We start from the raw sequence: 9,198 nt of genomic DNA on the forward strand, positions 1-9,198 counted from the left end.
TTTGGTGGCAATGTTCTCATTTTGTCCACATGGAGAGCAAAGGAAGCCATGGTCGTTCTGGGAATGTGTCCGTGCCAGCACTGGGTTTCCGGAACTCTGTATTTTGTTGCACTGTTTTGGTTATAAGTTCCTTCAAATTCTTTGTGGGAAGAGCCAAGCTATATAAAAATCAATACGAATTAATAAAATTAAGCCATACTGTTTCCCTAAGTAACCAGACAATAGAAGCCTCCATAACATAACTGCCCTCATGGCTATTAAAACTTTGACCCTGCATTGACCAGAAGATGTCTAACAGAGGCAAGATGGCATCACAGGGCCAGAGTGTTCTTAAGTACTAGGGGGTCAAGCCATGTAAAGTGAATTGCTTCCCCACACTGCGTGGTCTTCCTGGAATGGCCAGCTGTGGGCTTGGCGTCACTGAGTGCTCACTTCGAAACCGACAGACCTGGGCTGATGTTCAGCCACTGTGGCTCGGGAGAGGTAAGTGCTACTTCTGGGCTTCTTTCGGCATCCGGGACGTGGTTGAAAAGGCTCACGGGGTTTGGGAGGGTCAGAGACAATGCATCCGCAGTGTTCTGTCTCAGATTTGGCCCGTAGTCACTCCTTTTAAGATGTGTGTGTCTCTTGCACTTCAATTTGCTATTATTAGCATGATGAGAAGTCAAAGTTTGCATTAACAGCCCATTCCCTGGAAGTGTCCCTCAAATGACTTCCAACAACAGATTGCCTTACCTGCTATAGAATTTCTCATTGTAGTAGTGGATTTTAAGATATATCTGTAAGGTAAACTGCAAAATGTCTATGCTACATTTCATAATTCTTTTTAGTGCAGCTTTGCAATATCTCTTCATCAGGTAGATATGTCAGTTAGGGCATCTATCTTCCCACGGCTGGGGAACCTGAGAAGGTAGATGGTCGGTGACTTGGTTTGGCCACTTAGATGGCATAGAAATGACGCTGCTATGCTGGTTCAGGCTCAAATCTCAAGCCTTCCATGTACTGCCTGTATGTCCCTAGGCAGGCTGTCTTACTTCTGTGAGCCTCAGTTTCCTCACAGGGAAGTGGGGACAACGGCAGTACTTGACTTATGGGGTCATGTAAGAGTAGCTTGGCTAATGTGTGTGTACTCTGTAAAACTCTAAACTAGACTCTGTCTTGAATAAGCATACAGGCAGCAGAGGTACAGACACGGGGAGACGGAGTGGTGGCCTCAGGAATGGCTCTGCACGAACACCTGAATGGTGCTGATACCGCTGCTCTGTGATTCAGGAACTGTGGTTGTTGTAAGATTGATGTAGGTGTGAATCTAAGTCCGGGCCAGTGGCTGAAGTTTCCAGGGTCTTGTGCCCCAGGACAAAGAATTAGCCAAGGGATTCTTGGTCAGAAATAGAGACAGTTTATCAGGGAAGAGATGACATGGGAACAGGCTGGTGAACTGGGCTTAAAGGCTTTGGGCCACAAGGCTCATGAGCCTTCATCGTTTATACGGCACTCACCTCTCTGAGTCTGTGTATAGAGGATTTTGCTTGTTCATGTTCTGTTTGCTGTGTGTGGCCCCGGTGGGGAAGGGCTTGCAGTCTCTTTCTTTTGACTGGGTTCTTCTATATGCTGCTGCCCGCAGCACCCGACTCTATTCTCCTTCTGCAGATCTCACTGAAGATGCTGAAATGGACATTGTCTGGGTCTCCTTCCTAGAGTGCCAGGTCCAGCTGCTCTGCGGCAGGCTTGAATTCGCATTTCTAACAAGTTTCTAAATGGTGCTGAGGCCACAGATCCAGGAGCCTCCATTCTTTTGCTTGTACTGAATGAACATTTATGTGCTCTCTGAACATTTATTGGCGTTACATCCATTGTGTATATTTGTTCATGAATCTGGTAAAGATCAGATTCCAGGGTGCCTTAATGGTCCACTCACCCACTCTTGTCCAGTGAGCTTGGTACTTCTTAGTAGGTATCTTCAGGACTTTACACAGACAGTGTTTTTCCCAGGAAGCCGTGCTGTGGCCTTTCCCTCTGTGATTTGAATGCAAACAGCCACCACAGGCTCATAGGGAATGACATCCTTGGGAGATATGGCCTTTTGGGAGCAAGTGTGTCAATGGGAGCTCTTTCCTTTGCCTGTTGATTGGAATATAGAACTCTCAGCTATCTCCCCAGCACCATGTTTACCTGCACGCTTCCCACCGTGTTGACAATGGACTAAACCTCTGAAACTGTAGGCCAGCCCCACTTAAATGTTTCTTTACAAGAGTTGCTGTGGTCACGGTGTCTCTTTGCAGCAACAGAATCCCTAATTAAGTTACCCTCCTCCTTACGTTGGATGCTGTCTGACTTCTCCCTGCCCCCATGGCCCTTTCAGCCCTCTGCTCAGTCCTTACCCCTAAACACACATGCACTCTTTCCAGAGAAGAAAAAGAGCATGTGTGGTGAGGGACCCAGCCTAGGTCAAAGACAGATCTTAGACAGCTCAGGCTGTAGAATGTAGGTCTAGGTTGCCAACACACACCTGGTTCTCATCCCTGCCAACTACACCCATGTCAAGTCCTCAGCCATGGCAGAGGGACCTGTGCAGGGTTTGGTTTGAGGGCTGAGTATCTTAGCATTTGATGAAGGCAGGCCTGCACTCCACTGTGAACAGGAAGAAAGAACTGGGTTTTCACCTTAACAAGGCTAGTTTTATGTCAATTAACCTCAATGTGTAAAAGTGCCCAGAATTTGCTCCCTCAGGAGTGGACTATCGAGGAACCCCTCTCCCACTCGTGGGTTCAGACTTCTCCTTCCTTTTAATGTCTATATTAATCTTTATATTGATTACCACTTACATTTGTAGCAGGCAGGAAGATCTGAGTAAGAGCTTTGGTTGAAACAGTGGGTCCATTCTAGAACCTTCTCTGTATCTATCAGTCCAATGTCTTCTTTCTTTAAAAGGTATTTATTTTTATCTCATGTATATTGGTGTTTTGCTTGGTTGTATATCTGTGTGAGGGTGCCAGAGCCTCTGGAACAGGAGTTATAATTAGTTGTGAGCTGCCATGTAGGTGGTAGGAATTGAACCTGGGTCTTCTGGAGAAACAGCCAATTCCCTTCACCACTGAGCCATCTCTCCAGCCCCATGATGTGTTCTTTCTAAGGCAGTCACAGTCCTGGCCCGGGATCCAACTGCTGCCATTGCTCCTCAAGGCTGGGACATTGCTCCTCAAGGCTGGGACATTGCTCCTCAAGGCTGGGACATTGCTCCTCAAGGCTGGGACGTTGCTCCTCAAGGCTGGGACATTGCTCCTCAAGGCTGGGAGGCTCATCCCTTCCAGTCCTTCTGTTTTTCCAAGAGGTATTTCTGTGCCAGTTCCCCTCCAAGCAGACTATGCTAGTGGGTGGTGAGCTTGGAGTTGAACGTGTTCTTTGATCACTCTTCCTTGCCTGTTCTGCTAAACCCTAACTGCTAACTCTATGACAGCAAGGCTCATGTCCGCCATCCTCACCCCTGCATCTTCACCCACTTGGAGCCTAGTCTCCTTTGGAGTGCTGAGAAGTACCTGCTGCTCACTTGGTACTGACATAGGAGGGGAGATAAACCAAAGAAGGAGGTGCTAGGTGATGCACAGGGCAAGGCCTTTGGTGCAACACTGGATGCTTTGGTGTCCTGCAGAGCTGCCAGGTATGTATAGAGTCCCCATTGTTTGTTGAGTGCAGGATGGGCAGGAACACACTGCTTAATTATGCATGCTGCTTGCCTTGTGCTTAAAACTAAACTTTGCACCATTCCTCAGAAGCGTTTACTGATGAGTTTCCTGGATGCTGCTGCTGGTTTCCCAGCCAGAGGACAGGTTGTCTCAGGCGTGAGCCTGGTTTCTTTCTCTCTGCATCTTCCTAGTGTAGTGATATGTTATAAAGGACTAACCTTGACTGAAGGACTGCTTGAGTTTTGCTCCCTCCACCCCACCCCACCCCTGCTAACAAGCAAAGGTGAGCCTTCATGGCTTCACTGAGCAAGGTCACCTGGAGGTCATACTCGATCTGTCCTGGCCCTGACCCTCTTGTATTTCTTCTATTGGCTAATTTTTAATGTATCTTTTATAATAAATTGTAACTGTGAGCACAGTGTCTTTTCTGGGTTCTAGAGGTCCTTTTAGAAATCAATGAACCTGAGAGTGACCTGGAGTCCCCACAATTGCTGTGCTTAGTATACAGAGGATGTTCAATAAATGTTGTCTAGGTACTCAAGACATCTCATTGATTATTTATTTACATATATATTTTTGAGATTATACTATAATTACAACATTTCTCCCTTCCCTCTCCTTTCTCCAAACTCTTCCAACTCTTCCATATTCCCCTCTCCACATTCATTCAAATATCTGTATCTGACCCTTTTCCACTAATGGGTTATTGCATAATATATATATATATATATATATATATAATGTATATATATGTATGTATATATTCCTAAATATAATCTGCTCAGCCCATATAATTTTTACTTGCTTGTATGTTTTCAGGGAAGACTGTTTGGTACTGTACAATCCATTGGTGTGCTCTCCTCATATTTCTGTGTGTAGGGTGGAGGCCTTGTGGGCTTTTATCCGTCTAGGCTGGCGTGTCTGTTGGTGTCATCTCTGTTCAGTTCACATTTATGCGGTCTCGTTGGTGAGGCTTTACAGTCTTCTGATGTCACCAGGAGACACAGTCTCACAGCAAACTCCTCCATCCTTTGGCTCTTACGAACTTTCTGCTCCCTCTTCTGCACTGGTCCCTGAACCTTTCGTGCAGGGTGCGGGAGTGTTTTATAGACTGAGCCACTGGGACTGGGCTGCAGAAGTGCATTGTAATTAGTGTGGCTTTCTGGAGTGGTCTCCATCTGTTTCAAGGTTTTGTTTTTTTTTTGGATGAGGAGTGATCTACGCTCATCAGTGGGTGTTAGGAGAAATGTTTATAGGTTATTGTTGTTAGGGATTATGCTGTCTTAGTAAATAGTGATTGGATACTCTCCTCTAATAATCATGGCTTCACAAGGACTGAGTAGTTAGGTCGATTTCCAGTACTAGGTGTGCTTTCCCTCTTGTTGGGTGCGGTGGATCTTCAAGTCCAGTTAAAGAGCTGTTGGTTACTGCCAAGGTATGTGGGCCACTATTGCACACTTAGGCTTGCTAGTGGTTGATGTAGTTTATAGGTGCTGTCGCCAGATAGGACTGTTAGTGGCCCTCTCCTTTGAAGTTCTTCATGGTACTTTCTGGAACCATGAAAACTAGTCCACACAGAGGGGACATTCAGGTCAGTTCCAGCTCAGGGGACTCCAGACTCTGTCTGAAGTATGTAGTGCTTTCAGCAATAGAAGCTTACCTTCTACCTCTGGGGGTAACCAAGGACCAAAGCAATAGGCTGTGTATTTTGGGAGTCTCTTGGACAGCCCTGATGAACAACTCACAAAAGGGATTCTCATGTCTCATCTTGGGGATTCTGTTAAGTGGTCTTTGGCTGTTGGAGGAAGGAAGTATCATCAGCCCAGGTGAGATAGGTTCATTAAAACTATATGTGTATATTTAGGCATGGAATTATGTATATTATAGGTTTTTTAGTAAATAGTTAATAGTGTGATTTTTTTTGTGTGTGTGACTTTCCAGGCATCCTTATTGTTACATTATCTTCCTCCCTCCTTATTCTGTATTTATCTCCCTCTTCCTTCTGAACTCTCCCCACACCCACATTTCCCCATTTCCTTTATCAGATCACTGTATCCTGCTCTCCCTCTTTGGTCCCTTCCCACCTCCTTCTTTATTAACACTGGTCTCTTGAATCTTTTTCACGACCCCTTGAAGAAAGTCGGGTCTCTTTGCTGAGATTTTGAACAGGACAAATGCTTTCTGTGAAGGATGTAGCACTCTCAGGGAGTTAGAGTCATCTCTTCCTTCCTGCCATGCCCTGGTTTAGGTGTCATAGGCTGACAAGAAGTGACCCCGAAATCTCAACGATAAGCACACACATCTTCCTATGGCCGCAATCTCAGAACACCCCTGAAAGCGTTTTGTTACACAATGATATTCCAGAGTCACCCATTGGTCATAGGGATTACTAGTGAGTTGGTTGCCAGCTTAGGGATTTCCGTAGCCTTTTCAGAAGTGTCTCTCCCCACCCCAGCACACACAAATGGATGATTACTCACTCAGCCCAAGTCTGTGGTTGTGAGCAACAGAAAGCCTACTCCACGCACAGCTCAAGGCCACGAGCCTTGCTAGGAGGATGTACGATGTGCTCATCATGATAAAATGCAGTCGGGTCTCATGGAGAATCACCTTGAAAGGCTTGGAGGTGAAGGGGGTCTGTCCATCACTCTGAGATCTTCAGGTCTTCTCTCTGCTTTAAAAAAGAAACAAAACTTAAGCATGTCTCAGTTAGCTTCCTGACCTGAATGTACACCAGAGATAATACAGTTGTTTTTTTCCCCCTGTAAACATTTTCATTCCTCCTGCACCGGTCAGCCTGTGTCACCACCACTTAAGTCTGCCATTGTAGCATGACAGATGCCAGAGACAGTATGCAAACGATGCTTGGTGATGTTCCAGAGAAATTCTTATTAATGAAAACAAGTAGATACGGCAGTTTTGGCCATGGCTATGGTGGTGTGTGTGTGTGTGTGTGTGTGTGTGTGTGTGTGTGTGTGTGTGTGTGTGTGAATTTCCAACCTCTGCTCCACTTTCTGACCTTCTGCTTCTGGCAACCAAAACCACAGCACACCCTGTGTCTCTTGGGTCAGATCTCCAGAGGAGGGATTGATTGGCTTATCTCAGTGCATGTGGGGCATTGGTTAGATGGCACCTATGACCAAAGGGGCCCGTGATCATGTGCGATTAACACGGTCAGCTGACCTGGGAACAGGGAGTACAAATATGTTATTAGATATAGCTAGTATCCCCATGAACACTTTCTTTTTTAAATTGAAAGTGATTTCTTTTTCCTACAATAAATCATGGTTTCCTTTCCTCATTCTGTCCTAGATCCTCCCAACCTTCTGACCCTTTCAACTCTACACTTTGCCACCTCTTTCCCTTCCTCTTTTACTTCTCTCCCTCCTTCCTTCCCTCCCCCCATTTAGAAAACAAACAAAAAGCAAATAAAGAGAGCTGATAAACAAAATAGAACTTTTTTTAAAAGTCAGAGCACAAAAATACATGTACACACACACACACACACACACACACACACACACACACACCATAAAAATGCAGGAGGAAAAAAACCAGAATATATCAAAAGACTGGTAAGATAAAAATGCTCCCCCAAAGCAATACGAGACAAAAAAAATCTACAAAGATACCATTGAGTTTGTTTTGTGTTGGCTATCTACTGCTGGATGTGAGGGTCTACCCTTGACTATGGCTTGTGTACGCAATGGTACACCATTGGAGAAGATTAACTTTTCCTTTGCAAGCAGTTGTTAATTGAAGATAGCTTCTTGGCTAGGTACAGGAGCTTATGTCTACTTTACTCATCTCAGCACTGGGACCCCATCTGGCTTGGACCTGCGCAGGCCCTGTGCATGCTGCCGTGTCTCTGTGAGTTCATCTGTCCATCTGTCCTGTTGTTTCTGGAACACACTGTGTCCTTGGTTCCATTTATCTCCTCTGGCTCTTGCAAGCTTTCTGCCTGCTCAAAACCCTGCAGCGTGTCTTTGGCTCAAAACCAAACCAAACCAAGCCCTCCTCTTGGTGGATGGGGTCTGGATCTAGGTAATGTGGATCCCACCTCTCCCATAGTCTCATTTCCTCACTCCCATTAGCTCCCGGGCGCTATCATCTCAAGGCATCCTCATTCGTCTTCCAACTGCAGAGACCCGGGACCTTTGTGCCTGCCGTGTTCCTTTCTGGGATAGTTTCTCCCGTGCTTTTTGTGTGGCTCGTCCCTACACCACACCTCATTTAGGACACAGTCAAACTGCCATCCCTTTAGGGACCAAAAGAACATTTCCCTTCCTGTGTCAATCCCTTCATTGCCCACTGAGGTCATGCCTACTCCAAGTCTTATTACGTTACCTTTGCAGGGTATGGCAGTTGTTCAGTCTACCAAGTTCAAGAGGGTCTCCCCATGAGGTCAGCTCATCTGCTTGTTTGTCACTATAGATACGGAAAGTGAATAGGGTCAGGGTTATGATTGTCCTTAGAGCATTGCTTTGTAATTAAATTCAGTTATTTATTCTCTGTGTGTGTGTGTTGTGTGTCTGTATATGTGTGTGCATGTGTGTATGTACATGTGTGTGTATATATATGTATGTATGTGTGTATGTGTGTGCATATGTGTATGTACATGTGTGTATATGTGTATATGTGTGTATGTGTGTGCATGTGTGTATGTGTGTATATGTGTGTGTATGTTTATGTGTATGTGCATATGTGTGTTGGTATGTGTGTCTCTGTGTGGCTGCACATGCCACAGCCTGCACATGGAGGTCAGAGGATAATTGGCATGAGTTGGTTTTCTCCTTCTACCATGTTGGCCTCAGCGACAGAAAGGAAAGTCATCAGGCTTGGTGCAAAGCGGCTCTACTGGATAAGTATCCACCTCCTCCCTTAGACAGTCATCAAAGACACGGATGAATAAACAAACGGCAATGATATTATTGATAATATGTAGATTTTTCCTTCATTGTGTGATGAGAAAACTTTTGGAATGATGATAAACTCACACTGACTCTACAGGTAAAGCACAGTCCGCTCATTCACTCGCTTATTTGAAATATGTGTGTGAAATTCTCTACATGTCAAATGTCAAAGACAGAGAAGACACGCCAGAGAAACTTTTGCGCTTCTGGATCTTGTATCTCACCACCACTGGCTGAGTAAAAGCTGTACGCCCACCACCCTACCCGCTCCGTGCTTTTAGTACAATAGTGATGGGCACGATGAGGCTGGATGGGGTGGGGAGGGCATCCAGGCAGAAGGGAAGTCGTACGGAAATCTGTTTTCTAGGGCTGATAGAACAAATGACAGTAATTTTAGTAATTTTAAACAATGGAAATGTATTCTCTCACAATTTGGGGGCTGAGGTCTGAAATCAAGCTAGCAGTAGGGTCATACTTCCAGTCAGGAGAAGAAGCCCCTCTGCCCATTCCAGCTACTAGTGCATTAGGGTGTTTGTGGCTGTGGTACTGTTCCAATATGCACCCCTGTCCCTTTCCCCCGCTCCCCACTCCCTCCCATCTTA

At 45.5% G+C, this 9,198-nt stretch overlaps 1 long non-coding RNA gene across 1 annotated transcript; it reads right to left on the reverse strand.

Annotated features, from left to right (window-relative positions):
• Positions 1–4,577: 4,577 nt before the first annotated feature.
• Gm39262 lies at positions 4,578–8,183 on the reverse strand. The gene is made up of 3 exons (XR_879242.2): positions 8,031–8,183; positions 6,164–6,357; positions 4,578–5,478 (listed from the first exon to the last, which is right to left on the reverse strand). It is a non-coding gene; the product is annotated as a predicted gene, 39262 (long non-coding RNA).
• Between the last annotated feature and the right edge of the window lie 1,015 nt (positions 8,184–9,198).

This window comes from Mus musculus, chromosome 8 (genome assembly GCF_000001635.26).
Source record: "Mus musculus strain C57BL/6J chromosome 8, GRCm38.p6 C57BL/6J".
Lineage (NCBI taxonomy): Eukaryota > Metazoa > Chordata > Mammalia > Rodentia > Muridae > Mus > Mus musculus.